Genomic DNA, 15,014 nt, shown 5'->3' with positions numbered 1-15,014 from the left:
GTTCTTTTCATTTTATCAAAATTTGAACTAAAAAAACACATGACTGCAGAGAGTGGTAGGGCTGAGGACCCAGTATTCATTTCCCAGGCTTGTGGAGAGTATATAATTGTGGTCCTGAAACTAAATGAAGGGAAGTCAGAAACTCTTTCTAGCCTTATCTGTTGACTTCTGGCCAAAGCAAGAATGTATCTTGGAAAGTGTCGGGTAGTAAGGGTAGTGATGGTGCAAAATTGCCTTGAGGAGAAAGAAGGAAAAAGCACCCCTCAATAAAGGTAGCAGGAGAAGATGGGGGAAAGGCCTAAATTCCTTACCAAAGGCCAATTTTACAGGGGAGCAAAGGGCATTACAATCTACGCTTTGGCCAAAAGTTATGGTAGTGGAGTGGAAAAAGGATGCTGGTTTTGAAGGGAGGCATAATTTAAGACTTGAGAAAGGAAACCAGGGGTGCAGATAAAGCCTCCCTGACCCTACACACACACCTAGCAGTGGTCCCACAGACTGTGACCTGAAACCTTCATACCTGCTCTAATGAACCGCCCCAAGCCAGATGGCTTTTGCAAGAGGGAGGAAGGCTGGGAGAAGACAGCAGAAACCCCAGTCCACAAAATCAGCAGCAAGGTGATTGTGTGATGTGTCTTTTCACAGTTGAGTTTGAGTGCCAGTTAAGATGCAAATCAATTTAAATATACTTCCTTGATGCCAGAATTCAACAACATGGACAGTACTTACATTTGACAGGATGATTTGTTATGACACAACTTATATATTTCAAATGGGCAAAAAATTAGTATAATTTACAGTATCTTAAGATAAATTGCCTTTGAATGGGAGCCTCCTTTCCAGTACTTGAGGGGAAGATTTGCCTATGAAAGATTTGCCTATGAAATTCAATATCATGGGAAATGAAGACTGCTTAAATCCAATGGAGGAAGGCCTGTTGTTCTTCTTTTTGATTAATTGCTGTAACAATGTCCTTCAAGCATCTGGGGGAGTTTCATATTTTTTTGAGACAGCATTAAGCACCAAAGCTCTTGAAAGACTACTTTGATGCTATATGAATTCTACCATTTTGCTAACACTGATATGGCTCTTGGTTCCACCACTCCATTAGAACTATTAATTGTTCATATTATTTTTTCTTGCAAATCTTACCACGGGGGATAGTTATGGGTATTTAGGTCCACATTTTATTTTCAGGCCCTGTATTCACTTTTCATAATTGTTCTTGGAGGCCCAGTTATCATCTCTGTCTTGTAAGCCTCATGTTTTTCATCATCTTCTAGACTCCAGTTAAATGCTAGCTGCTACTCCTTTGCAGCCTTCTTCAAGTTCTTCCAGCATTTGGAAACTGGGTGGGACTGTGGGTAAAATTGTAACATTTCCAGAATCTCTCGCCTGGCCGTAGTGCATCACTATATCAATAGGTGTTTTCAGGGGTGGAGAGGAGTAGTCCATCTCCTTATCAATAGGTGATTATGAGGGGGAGCAAGGGCATATCTGGACTGGAGAGGTTGGGTGGGGTCCCTTTTTCTGCAGCCAGTCCCGAGAGACACAGACAAGCCAAAGTGGATGACTGCTTGTAAGCAATAAACGTGTTTCTCCCTCTTTATTTCTCTCTTTGACTGATTTTGGTTCAAAGGTATTTTGCCCCCAGGCTGGGAAAATATTACCCCCAGCCCACCCACCCCCCGGAGTTACAGGACTTTTACTCTGAAGCCTGTGGTGGCTGCCATCTTGTGTCACTTCTCTTGATGGCTGGCTGTCAATGGAAATTCTTATCAGGAATCTCTATGGAGAGCAGACGGAGCCCTGGCCACCTAGCAGTGGTCCCACTGGCTGTGACCTGTAACCTTCACACCTGCTCTAAGAAACCACCCCACGCTAGACAGTGTTTGCAGGGGGGAGGAAAGGAGGAGAAAGCAGAGACCTGAGGCCACTAATCAGCAGCAAGGTGATTTTATTAACTGCCTGGTCTTAATATCAGGGGATGTAAAGGGTAAGTGCCATTGGATGGAATAGCCCCTACTCAGCACAGAGTGAAACTTATATTGCACGTTTTCTCCCCTATTGTTTGTATAGTGAGGCATTTTGTCTCTTAGATCTCTAACTAGATTATAAGGTAAAACCTCTATTTTATATATATATGCTTTACCTCACAAAAGCCTGCTTTGCACAAGATAGTTCCTTGATAAATTGATTAGTTAACCTGTTATCAGATGACTTTACTCTTTACATTTTTAAAGCTTTAGAAAAATTCTTTTTCTGCTAGAAAATGTTCTGATCTTACTTGGTTAAGAATAAAAAAGCTCCACTTCTAGTTTGCTCTAAATTATTTTCCTTACTAGGATCCTCAGATTAGTTTAGATGCCTTCCATTCCAATAAACTAAATTTATCTTGCAACTTCAGAGTTTCCTGGGATTTCCCATACAGTCATAGATATCTACAAGGTAACCTGGGAAAATTTTTGAAGCCAAGTAAAAGGAGTACAAGAACATCTACTGAAATTTTTATTCTTTTTAACTGTGCTTAGCCTACTGATGTGTTGTTGTTTTTTTATCTAGATAAGGGATTTAAGAGAAAGTAGAACCTGAAATTTATTGATTAAAATGTTAAGTCTGAATCCTTCTGTGATATGTACCCCTGGAAATCTTAAAATCAGTAGTTTCTAAGTTTTTTTTTTTCTCTTCTCTTTTGTTCTGTAGTTAATTTTGGAAAATGTCAATAATACACAAATGTAGAGTATTATCATTAACTTACATATCCATCACTCAGAATTATCAACAATTCCCAATTTTGTTCCATCTACCCCATGCTAGTTTTTTTCTTCGGGAATATTTTAAAGCAAATTTTAGGCATCATTTTGATGCTGGGGTTCTTGTTTGCAGAGTGGAAGAATGAACTAAGCAAACACCCAAGGTAGGAGAGCCAGGGAGAGGCTTTTATTTAGAGATACAGTGAGAGGACAGAACTCCTGGCTCATGCCAGGAGGGGACAAGAGAACCCTGGGTGGTGTGTTGTCTAGGGGATTTACAGGCGGTTGAGAGACAAAGAGCTAGGGATGCAGACCTGCTAAATGGTCCCCATATGTTTATCTTTGAAGAGACACTAAGTTTCTTATCAGTCTTCTGGATTATTTTGCAGAGTTAACACAAGAAATTTACTGCTCTGATTTGTTCCCAGAATAGCGGCTTCTTGGTTTGGGAGCACATCAATCAGGACTGTCTGTCCTGCTCTCAAGGTGGGCTGGGTTATTGTCTGTTATGTTAAGAAACCTATTTTTTTCTTTTTGGGTTTTAAAGTGCGATCTTATCTTTAAGATGGACTCTTTCTTGTTTTTACTATGTTGTTTGTGACTGGACTCGCCTGCTATATTAATTGTCCAGGTTATATATTACTTGACTAGGGGCTGGAGACGGAAAAGCAGCATCAGGGCAAAGTTAAAGAAGATAAGCTGGGCCTTTTACCAGGCTAAAGTAAATTTTACAATAGCCTCATTTGATTGGCACAATGAAGACATGGGCTGTGCCGACCTCATTTTCTTGTCTGGAGATATTCAAACATTCCAGGCCAAGTTACTCCTGGCTTTTTAGTTTTACCTAATCTCACTGAAGAATACTTATATTCCTAGTTTGAAATTTTACTTTAGAGAATTAATGTGGCTCTGGCTTTGCTTAATTCTTTTATATGGAGTTTTGGTAGGGGTCTTTTTCCGGAGGCCCTCACCCTACTCTGACTACACCTATGGTCCTGTTTCAATTTCACTTCACCTGTAAGTTCTTTGTTTCATAATCACGATGCCATTATCAAACCTGACAAAATTAAAATTCCTTAATGTCATTTAATAGTACATAATTAAATTTTCCTATCAAAAACACCTTTTTGATTTGTTAAAATTAGGATTCAAATAAGACACAATCATTGTGTTTGGTTATTATATGTTTCCTGTTTCTTCTAGATAGGGAGTTCTTCCTCCCTTCCTTTTTCCTTGTCACTGATCTGTCAGAACATAGGTTCTCAGTTTTTTGGTGTTGTTATTTGTTTGCCTCAGGGCTTTTTGGGTTTTTTTTGAGCAATGAATGGATTTTATTATATTTATTTTTAATTAATTAATGAATTATATTAAGGTATTATTGATATACACTCTTATGAAGGTTTCACATGAAGAAACAATGTGGTTACTACATTCACCCCTATTATCGTGTCCCCCCCATACCCCATTACAGTCACTGTCCATCAGTGTAGTAAGATGCCACAGAGTCACTATTTGCCTTCTCTGTGCTACACTGTCTTTCCCCGATGCCCTCATACTATGTGTGCCAATCATGATACCCCTGAATCCCCTTGTCCCTCCCTCCCCACCCACCCTCCCCCACCCCTCCCCTTTGGTAACCGCCAGTCCCTTCTTGGAGTCTGTGAGTCTGTTGCTGTTTTTTTCCTTCAGTTTTGTTTCATTGTTATATTCCACAGATGAATGAAATCACCTGGTACTTGTCTTTCTCTGCCTGGCTTATTTCACTGAGCATAATATCCTCCAGCTCCATCCATGTTGTTGCAAATTGTAGAATTTGTTTCTTTCTTATGGATGAGTAGTATTCCATTGTGTATATGTACCACATTATCTTTATCCATTCATCTATTGATGGACACTTAGGTTGCTTCCATATCTTGGCTATTGTAAATAGTGCTATGATAAACATTCAGGACTTGTTTATATTCTTAGAAACCATGGAGGACTCCAAAGAGCTTTAATTTATGTGGGTTATTTACTAATTTAAGTTATGTTAATACCTATTGATATTTATCATATTAGAAAATAAATTTAAAACAAAAGTGTTTTAAATAAATTTACTTCTTTTAAAATAATAGCAAACCCATTGTATCCTAATGTAAATAAAATGTGTTTATGAAAAGCACTTATTTTCCAAATAATAACTGATTTAGTGAGAAGTTATAGCATTGTTTTACATTTTTGCTAATCTCTAATGTCTGGCTTACTAGAAGGCATCTAGATTCCATATCTCTTTGTGCATTCAAACTATAAAGTATAGGAAGAAAATCCAGCCTCATACAGTTAACAAAGTCCTATAGCTTTTGAAGATCTCTACAGAATTCTTGGCAGATGATAAAAGTGCAAAAGGCAAATAATATCTTAGTGTTATTTTAAAAATAGTTTTACCTTGCAGATCACCTGACTAGGTCTCAGGGACCCCTGGGTAGGTCTCTGCTCTCCATGGTGGACCACCATGGCTTCTCCATCACACAGGGATGCCTGTGTTACTCTGCCCCCTCTAATGGCCTGAGAACTAAAGTGTTGGGGAAGAAGCCAGAGCAGGTCGGTGCAGAAATCTTGAATTTCACCCACAGGTTTTGTGTGAGAGAAAATATAAGTAAAAATATTGATGCTGAGACTGAGGGTTCTCACTGTAGGAAAAAGGAAAAATAGGGCATGGGGAAGGTGAGGAAGAATCTTGTGTTAATGGGTTTGAATTGGTGGTATCAGTGTGAACCAACCAGTATGAATTTATAATATTTAAAATATATATTTCTTAATTCTGTCCGAAGAAGGGTTTGGAATCAATGGCACCACAGTAACGTTGAGCTTACGTGGTGCCCAGATCTTGCTTTCTGAATCCTTCTTTGGAGAAATGCCTGATTGCCATTGGGGGAAAGGAGGGCACAGGTGAGCTTTGAGTACCTGCTGTGCCAGCAAGCAAAGGTGTGCTCAATGACAGGAGACCCCCTAAGTATATAGGAGCTGCCTGGAGGGGCTCCCGCTGGATTTAAAGCAATTTTTATTTTGCTATTACATAGGTGTCTTGCCAGTGGGCTTCAGTCCCAGGCAAGTTCCCTATGGATTCAATGTGACCAAAGAAATTGACAGCAAAACGTTCTTGGGGATAAAAGGCTTTATTACCCGGCTTGTTCTCCAGGCGGTAGGTCCAGCACTAGCGTCTCTGCCTCTGCCCAGAGCACCTGGCCGAGCTCTCTATATAGCACAATAATAGCTTATTGCCTGAAGGTGTGGAAGCGGTAGCCTAGCAACAGGCCAGTTACATCATCAGGTGGTTTAAGTTCAGTGAGGACCTGGCCATAGGAACCCCAACTTCCCCACAATAGGTGTTTTATATTTTTACATATTTATCAACTACTTGTTCTTGTGGCTCTTACAGAACTATAAAAGTAAAACAGATTTACAAGTAAAATAATATACAATCAAATACAATTCAAATGCATTATTTTAGTGTGCGTATTTTGTTGAAACCAAATTATCTTTTGTTGGGTGTAATGTATTTTGTGTATCTGAACTTGTATTCTATAAATGCAGAGCCTGCCTGCTTCTGTAAGCACATTGTACAGAATATCATTAATAATTTTAAGGCTTTGTTAACTAGTTGACCAATCAGATTTCACCCTTTACCAAACTCTACCAAGGAATAATCTGCATGCCATTCTTGTAACATATCACGTTAACTAAAAAAGCTTCCATGTTTATTCCAGATAAGGTTATCATTGTTTAGTTATTAAATTCTACATACAGTAGCATCTAAATTGAATCACTGGAGAATAAAAATATGTGGTTTTCTATTTCTGCAGATTTTGAAAAATAATAATAGTTTAAACAGAGTCTGATCTCAGACTAAGATCAAGCCATAAATACCCCTAGTGATTTGTGCACCTCATTTAAAATGGCATGACTGTAACTCAGGTTTTCTTATTCTTTTTCTTGATCCTTAACTAGAAATTTTGAACTGTCGAAAACTTTTAAGTAAAGTTTTAGTTGATAAATATGTGCAAATCTAAAATATAGTAAGTTGGGTGTGATTTGTCCCTTGCTTGGTGTAGGTGCATTTATTTATTAAAGTCAACATGCTATTTCTAATGATTTGTGACAATTAAATTAGTTTATTTCTCCACCATACCATGTTGCTTTTATATCAAATGGGCTTCAATGTTAATATCTTAAACTGAAGTCTGTTTCTGTGAAAGACATGCCTTTCAACTACAGATTCTTTTGGCTAAAGGGAAATTGTCTTATAATTGGTAAAAATAATAATTCAGTTCAAATACAGTGCAGAGCAGGTAACTTAATATTAAGTGGCACCAGCCTCATAGCCGTTAGTCATGCTTCTTCTCAACACATACAAAGTTAAATTCTGTAACTTTAGGTGGTCATTGGTGTGCCGATGATCCTAATGTTTAGGGAGGCAGGATTCAGCTTTGAGATGGCTTTCCAGATGACACAAAACATATTCAAATTAATTTTTTTTACTGTTGAACGAAAAATTAAGGTTTACAAACTTTCCTGAAGTACCCATAGACAGCCCATAACATCCTCCACTACACACACATACACACACACTTTTAGAGATACCAAGTAATGTGTATTTGGAACTATGCTTGGGAAAGGTGTTCATTATGTCTGTTTTCTCATGAGTATAATCCAGACCTCCAAAAATTTGAAAGAGGCACTTCTGACTTAAATTCACCAGTTTTCTGGATTTGCTGGTTTTCCTTTCCCTCTTACAATCAATTTCCAATACTCAACAGCATACTAAGCTGGTAGCTCGTGTAGCTGTAGGCTTCTTTCTACCACATCCATGTTCTTCTGCTACTACCAAGTAAATTGTTCCAAAACCTGTTTATTTCAGGTGTATTATACAATCTATATTTAGTATATGTTGTGTTTATATGATCTAATTAGATACTATATAAATCAATGAACTAAACATCAAAATTGAATTATTTCTGTGGAAACTAAGGGGAATGCTTTGAATGTTGATAATAACATGGCATTAACCTTGCTGCCTAGTTATATGTGCACGAGATAACTGACATTGGAGGGAACATGCTCCTCTAGAAAGCATTTTCCCTCACACTGCTTGACAAGGCTGTCTGTGTTCTATCCTGCCTTCAGTTTAATTAGAAATTGAATGTGATATTGTGGTAATTTTCCTTATAACTGAAGATTGCTAAATAAATATTTATTTACATGTTTTGCTTAAAAGGCTTAAAATACTAATCAATTTTTGATTGTTCACATCAACCAGCTTTTACTTTGAACCATTATCTACCGAGTATATAATATAAGAGGGAATCTAATATTCCTTCAACCAGTCTCTTTATCTAAATCTTTAGTTCTAGCCAGAAAATAAACAGCGATGCTAAGATAGTTATTCAGTTTTCTCACACAAGCTTTTGTAACACAGGTCCTAGTGTTTTTTTTTTTTTTTTTTAAAGAAGGTGATACATATAACTATTTGGTTCCTGAGAAGGGAAAGGAAGAAATTGGAGAACATTCTACTGCAGTTGTTCTTTACTCACAGTAGATGCATAATAAAGGCTTGGATGGATCCAAATAAGTAGAGCCAAGACATTTGCTCTAAATCTAAGAATGTTTAGTAATTCTTTTTATCTGTTTTTGAGGCTGCTCTTTGAATATTTATATTCTTGTCTCCTCATGTTTTCTGACTTGTGCTGGAGTGACCTATCTGAATGAGAGGTAATCTGGTTATATGCTGATGGCCACAAAGAGATTGAAGCTGTTCTTGGCTAAGGGTTTGGACTTGAAAGAAGTGGTTATGTGATGTATAGGATTCCATAATTCCACTTCTGTAGGTCCTATCATTATGCAGGTATTTGAAGATGTGCCGACCTGTGACTTTCTTAAGTAACAAAGTTTTTGAGACTCATAGCTAAGATCTTTTAATAATTCTGAAACAATACTGGAGAGATTTTATTTCTGAAAAATAAATATGCATGTGACTCACTATGGGCAAATGCAAGGTACTTTTTCCTCATGTTGGAAATACTGGAGTTTCTCCAGTGCTTTAATTTCCTTTTCATAGGCTATAATATCATAGTTTTGAGAATTTCCAGTAACCCAGATTACAGCACAGCTGCACTGTTCAGAAAGCAGCTGTTTGAATGGGATGGAACTTCTCAGGCTTATTGGAAAGGATGTTTGTGGTTATTTGACAAATAAAGAGATTAATCAAGGATAAAGCTATTTATTCTATTTCTTCCTTCTCTATATGCAACCTACTATTTTTTATTAGATGACTTCTTTATAATCATGAAGACTTGATTAATATTAAAATAAAAATGTTTTTATTTTCTTGGACAAAGAGACTATTTCTCTCCACCCCTCATGCCTCGTGAGATCATTGAAGCAACTAGAAACATGTCCCTTTGCAATCAACATAATTATTTTGTTGGATGCATTTTTTGGTAAGTCATTATGCTCATCTCTGAAAAGTGCCTCAGTAAGAAAGCACTTTTTGTGCAATCTGTTTTTTGAAAAAAATTTAGAGTTTTAGGTTTACAGCAAAATTGAGCAGAATGTGCAGAATTGCCCTACACACTGCTCCCCTCACACACGTGCGCGCACACACACACACACACACACACACACACACCCTCACTCTCAACAACCTACATCAGATTTGTTACAATTGATTAACCTATGTTGACATAGTTATCACCCAAAGTGCCATAGTCTTGGTGCTGTACATTCTATGAATTTGGACAAATGTGTAATGACATGTATCTACCATTGTAGTATCATGCAGGATATTTTCACAGCTCAAAAAAGTCCCGTGTTCTGCCTATTCATCCTTCCATCCCTGCTCCTTCCAGCAACCATTGATATTTTTACTATCTCCATAGTTTTGCCTTTTCCAGAATGTCATGTAGCTGGAATTGTACAGTATGGACCCTTTTCTGGTTGGCTTCTTTCTCTTAGTAGTATGCATTTAAGCTTTATGTGTCTTCATGTAGTTTGATAGCTCATTTCTTATTAGCATTAAATAATACTCCATTGTCTGGATGGGCTGTGGTTATTTATCCATCCACCTACTGAAGATCATGTCAGTTGCTTCCAAGTTTTGGCAGTGATGAATCATCTGCTGTGAACATTGAGGTGCAGGTTTTTGGCTGGGCGTAAATTTTCAGTTCCTTTGGGTAAATGCCAAGGAGAGAGATTCTGTATCATATGGTAAGAGTATGTTTAGTTTATAAGGAACTAGTAAACTCTTTTCCAAAGTGGCTGTATCATTTTTCATTCCCACCAGCAATGAATGAGAAATCCTAGTGAGATGTATTTTTAAATACATTTATTTTGAATTTTATAACAGTCTTATAAAATGGATATTAATAAGGTTAATATGCAAAACTGATCAGACTCAAGAAGACATTACTCTGAGGCTAAGAAACTAATCTGAAATCAGTTCAGTTCAAAAGTTTGCATTATTCTGTGCCATCTTGCCTTTTCTAAATATAAGCTACTTAAAAGATTTATAAATCTGTTAAATTGAACTATTTTTAAAAAATAACCTTGAAATATAACAATCACAAATTTCATGCACTCGTTCTATATGTGTGAAACTGAGTTTTAGCTTTGCTTACGTGGTATATTCAAGGTGACATGACTGATGAATGGTAGAGCCAGTTTTGTCCCAAGGTCTCTCGACTTTGGATTTTAGCAATGATAAGACTGATTTTCATATGGTGCTTATGGATTGCCGTGCAAGATTATATTGTCTTTTATTTTAAATAGGCTCGTTTAATTTCACTTTTTTTTTTACAAAGTTTTGCTCTATTTGGTCATATATATTATTAAACTAACATAAATTCAGATATGAATAACTTGGAAAACTTGAAAGTTTAAAATGAGTACTCACACGGAAGGGTTTTCAGTGTATATGACATAAAAACTAAGAGAATTCATTCTAGTTGCCCTAGGTGATCATTCCATTTATCTAGAACTCTTCCAATGCAACTAGTTCTTTTATAACTAAACGATAATCTTCCTATTCCTGCTTGTCTGCTACTCTGCTCCTTACATTCAGGTTCAACAAATATTTATTTGTCATCTACTTTGGGCCAGTGTAGCTCTAGGGGGAAAGTGTGTTCCCCACCTGGGGTGAATAAACCCGTGTGACTGAAATCAGTTTAGGGAAAAACTAGATTGAGAGAAACCCGTTTATTGCTCACAACGCTGTTCTTCCCCTCTGGCAGCCACTCTTTCTCCAGACCCCGTGCGGCCTCTTCCCACCTGCGTCTTCTATGGGAAACTCCGCGGGCGGATCTCTGGTGACTGACAGGTGCCAGACCAATTACAGAACAGAGGGGAGGCGAGAACAGCTTCTCTACACCCCTTGTTAGGAAGAAACATTTATTGATACGTAAATGGCCTAAGGCTAGGCAAGAGATTCTGAAAATCGAAGGTTTACGCCACAGCCAGGCTGCATGTAAGTGAAAGTATATGGTAATGTTTGTGTCTTACTCACCCTGTTACTGCTGTGCATCATGGGTTTCAAACTCACAGGAAAATAATATGGCCTCCCTTCTGTTCCTTAGTTACTAATTATTCTCTGGATGCTTTCCTTCTTGCTAATGGCTCCACTTCAATAGTTAATCACTTAAAAAGTAACTTTTAGAGAAAAACTAAAAAATAAAACTTGATGATTATTATGACATATTAAAGACTCTTAAGTATAAAAGATGAATTTTCTGTTGAAAGAAGGAGCCAGCAAGGGAATTTTAGTGTTATTATCCACTCTTTTCTCAAAGGGAAAGGTATCCCAAAGTAGGTTAGTTCTCAGCGAGATTTGAATACTAGTTAGGAGACAAGTAGTAGTGCTTGAAGTTCATATCCTTTCTAACCTTAGCTCCTTTATTGATGGCCTTAGAAACAAGTTCTTATGGTCCTGTGTCCCTCTCTACTCTCTGGCCAGGTATTGCTTGGCTGTTACACTGTCAAAGTCCAGGGACATAAGATTCTCAGCCTCCCCAAGTGTACAATTTAGGTACACATATTATATGTCTGGACTTGTGGGTGGAGTTGGGGTGGAGGAAATCCATTTCTTGGACCAACACTAGGTTTCCATACAACTTACTTTTTACACTGTTGCAAGAGAAAATGTGGCTATTGTTTCACAAGGTAACTACGTAATTCTGAAAACAATTACGAGTTAATTTTTTTCCTTTAGAAAAAATGGAAAAAATGTGTATTTGTGCAGGTGAGAATAATAGCATTTATCTCATCCCTTGTTATAAATATGGTTATAATTGGAAGTATGTTTATATCCTTCCTTACCTTGGCCTCTGAGCCTACTGTTCTTCTAAACAGATACCCTATATTGTGGTTTACACATCTTGAATCTCTGTAGCCTCATACAAATCTTGTAAGTGCCCCTAACACTGTTGTCTCCCTCATTTCCCCTCTTCATGCCTCTTCCCATCACATATTCTACTAGGAACATTATATCATGGCTGTTGAGTTAGCTGTCTAGCATAAGTGGGCCCCAGAAGATTACATCTTCTTTTCCCTTAGTCCCTCTTTCTTCAGGGGGTGGCACAGGGTGTGGCCCAGACACAGAGTAGGGTCAAAATGTTAGAATGGAGAATGTTTGCTGTGAGAGAAGAGGTTCACTGTCTTTTAATGTGTGTGTGTGTGTGCTCTGAGAGTGTGCTAACATGCATACACACTCCTTATACTAGCCTTCTGTGACCACAGGAAAATGTTAAATTTCTCCCTAACTACTTGCAACATACATAAAACATTACAGTTTATAAAAATCTGTAAAATCATCTCTTCAAGTTTATTTGTTCTTGTGAGAGAAAAAAAAAGTATAAGTGGACAGCATCTATCAGTTCTTTAATTAGTAGAATTGAACTAGAAACTTGAAGTCCCCAAGTTAATTCAAACTTAGCATCTAAACATTTTAGAAATAGTATAACATCTCAATAGTAGAGTGAGAGTGTTGTTTGGGGCTTAAGGGTGACAGAGGTGATCCCATGGTACATGATTACTTAGTTGAAGGCACTACATTAGATTGATATTGTACATTAAAGTAAAACCTTGCATAAAGCCCCTCATTAACCTGTAGGTGGATTAACCCAGGGGATCTCATGTCATTAGCTTTGGCAGCCTCTGTGTTCTCCCCACATGTATAACACAGAGCCTGAGCCCATGAAGATGTTACACCTATTCTGAGCGTTTTACATAGAGTTTTATGGCTATGTAATAATTTAAGGAAAAAATTATGGTATATGGAAAGGATTCTTAATATTTATAATCTTAAGCATTTTTTAAGAAAATTAGCAAATCAAAAAATTTCCCCAGTGGCTTGTTTAAGAGGCAAGGGAAGAAAGCTGGTGACCTTTCTGTATTCCCACACCAGCAGCCATGAGGCATTTTAATTTGAGGGGAAACAAAATCTGTGACCTACTTTTAAACAATTGAGACTGATTAACCTTTGTTTGAATTCATAACATCCTGGAAATAAGCTCTCCAACATTTTTCATAGGAAGTGAAGAAAGTGGTTGTTTAAATACACAAAGTGAGAAGAGGTGTTAACTGCATAGATGCTGGGGTGAATTGTGGGAAAATTTCATTAAAAATTTTCTATTGTCTCTTTTATGCAGAAATTACATCCTCATCTCTACTGGTTTTGGCACTGGATTATTTTTACATGTGAATGAAACCAAAGAGGATCTTAACAAGGGTCTCTATTTTACATCTGTGTAACTTTGTAAGAAAAACACATATTTGTTTGTGGAAATTGGGGATATAACTCACCTCCTTCTCCAAAGTGTGGTGATTCATACATAGTGTTAAGTACACAGGAACAGGACTGAACTGAGAGGCTGTTTAACCTGACACCCAAAGACCTGAATTTTAATAGGGGTTGAATTTGATAATGTGTAGCATTCTTCACGGTGTTCTTATTTGCATGGTTTTTGGCCATGGTGGTATGTAGAGTTCTAGATTAGGAGTTAGAGGGCTTGTATTTGCAATTAACTAGTTGTATGACTTGGGAAAGCTATTTAGCAACTCTGTGCCTCAGTTTCTGTTGAATAAAAAAGGGGAACATGTCTGCTGGGGCAAAAACTCAATACGATTTAATGTGTTTTAAGTCATATGCTGCTATAAAAACTCAAGTAGAATTAAGACGTCAACACTGAAGATGTTGGCTTAGGTGATGATGCTGCTACAAATTTCTATGGCAACAAAAACTTAAAAAATTATTATATCTACGAATTGAATGCCATTAGAAAGTAAAGGATTTTGCATTTTGTTGACAGAGAACAGTGTACTTGCAATTATTTGGGGAAACTTTTAATTCTAAGTATGTGCAATTTAGTGCTTACCAAATGTCTAATAAATGTATTCAATGGCGAGCATTTTTATATCACTAATATGATTGTTTTTCTATTCCAGTTAGCCCAAATTGGTTTCAATTTGTAACCAAGAATTCAGACATCTATATATTGACTTTTTTTTTGGCCTCAACTTCCTTCTAATTTTTCTTAAATGAATGACATTTAACCAAGGCTGCTATAGGCTTTTTTTAACAAGTATTTCAAAATGTAGATTTAAGAAAAATCTGTTTGAAACTTATCAAAGACTTTGAAATATAACTCAACAGCATATAGTTAATTATTAGCAACTTCCGGAGAAGGGAACCAAAAGTAGACTGATTTAATCTATTAAAGGAAAAGATGGGATTTATATAAGAGAAACAGGCAGAGAGGAAAAGAAAAAAATTGTAGATCTTTAAGACACAACAAATTGTTTTCCTTTCCTCTGGATGAGTTAGCCTTGAGCAAAGAGACCCTTTTTTACAGGTGCTCATGGATCCTCAGAAGTCCTTTGAGAAGACCTTACCAGGTTGCTTAGTGCTGAGTCTGTTAGTGTCCTTGGTTAGCAACTCCATTGTGGTTTTTTGCTTGGTGTGCCCCATTTCTCTTACCATTTTTCATGACCAATCACTTTTTTTTTTTACATATTTGTAATATTTCTCTGTATTCATTTTCTATTGTTGCTGTTAACAAATTACCACAAAATTAGTGGCTCGAAACAACACAAACTTATTATTTTATAGTTCTGGAGGTCAGACTCTAAAATGAGTCTACAGGGAGCTCCAGGGGGAATTCATTTCCTTGACTTTCCACCTTCTGTAGGTTGCCTGGATTCTTTGGCTCATTGCTCTCTGTGACATTCCCGCCT

The 15,014-nt window shown here is 37.1% G+C and overlaps 1 pseudogene; it reads right to left on the bottom strand.

The window, feature by feature from the left end:
* Positions 1 to 953: 953 nt before the first annotated feature.
* On the bottom strand, positions 954 to 1,733 carry LOC118927814 (ubiquitin-conjugating enzyme E2 variant 1-like; annotated as a pseudogene).
* Positions 1,734 to 15,014: the final 13,281 nt, after the last annotated feature.

Source organism: Manis pentadactyla, chromosome 1, assembly GCF_030020395.1.
Source record: "Manis pentadactyla isolate mManPen7 chromosome 1, mManPen7.hap1, whole genome shotgun sequence".
In the NCBI taxonomy this organism is placed as follows: domain Eukaryota; kingdom Metazoa; phylum Chordata; class Mammalia; order Pholidota; family Manidae; genus Manis; species Manis pentadactyla.
The sequence above is the reverse complement of the archived record's forward strand: the minus strand, read 5'-3'. Positions and strand labels throughout refer to the sequence as shown.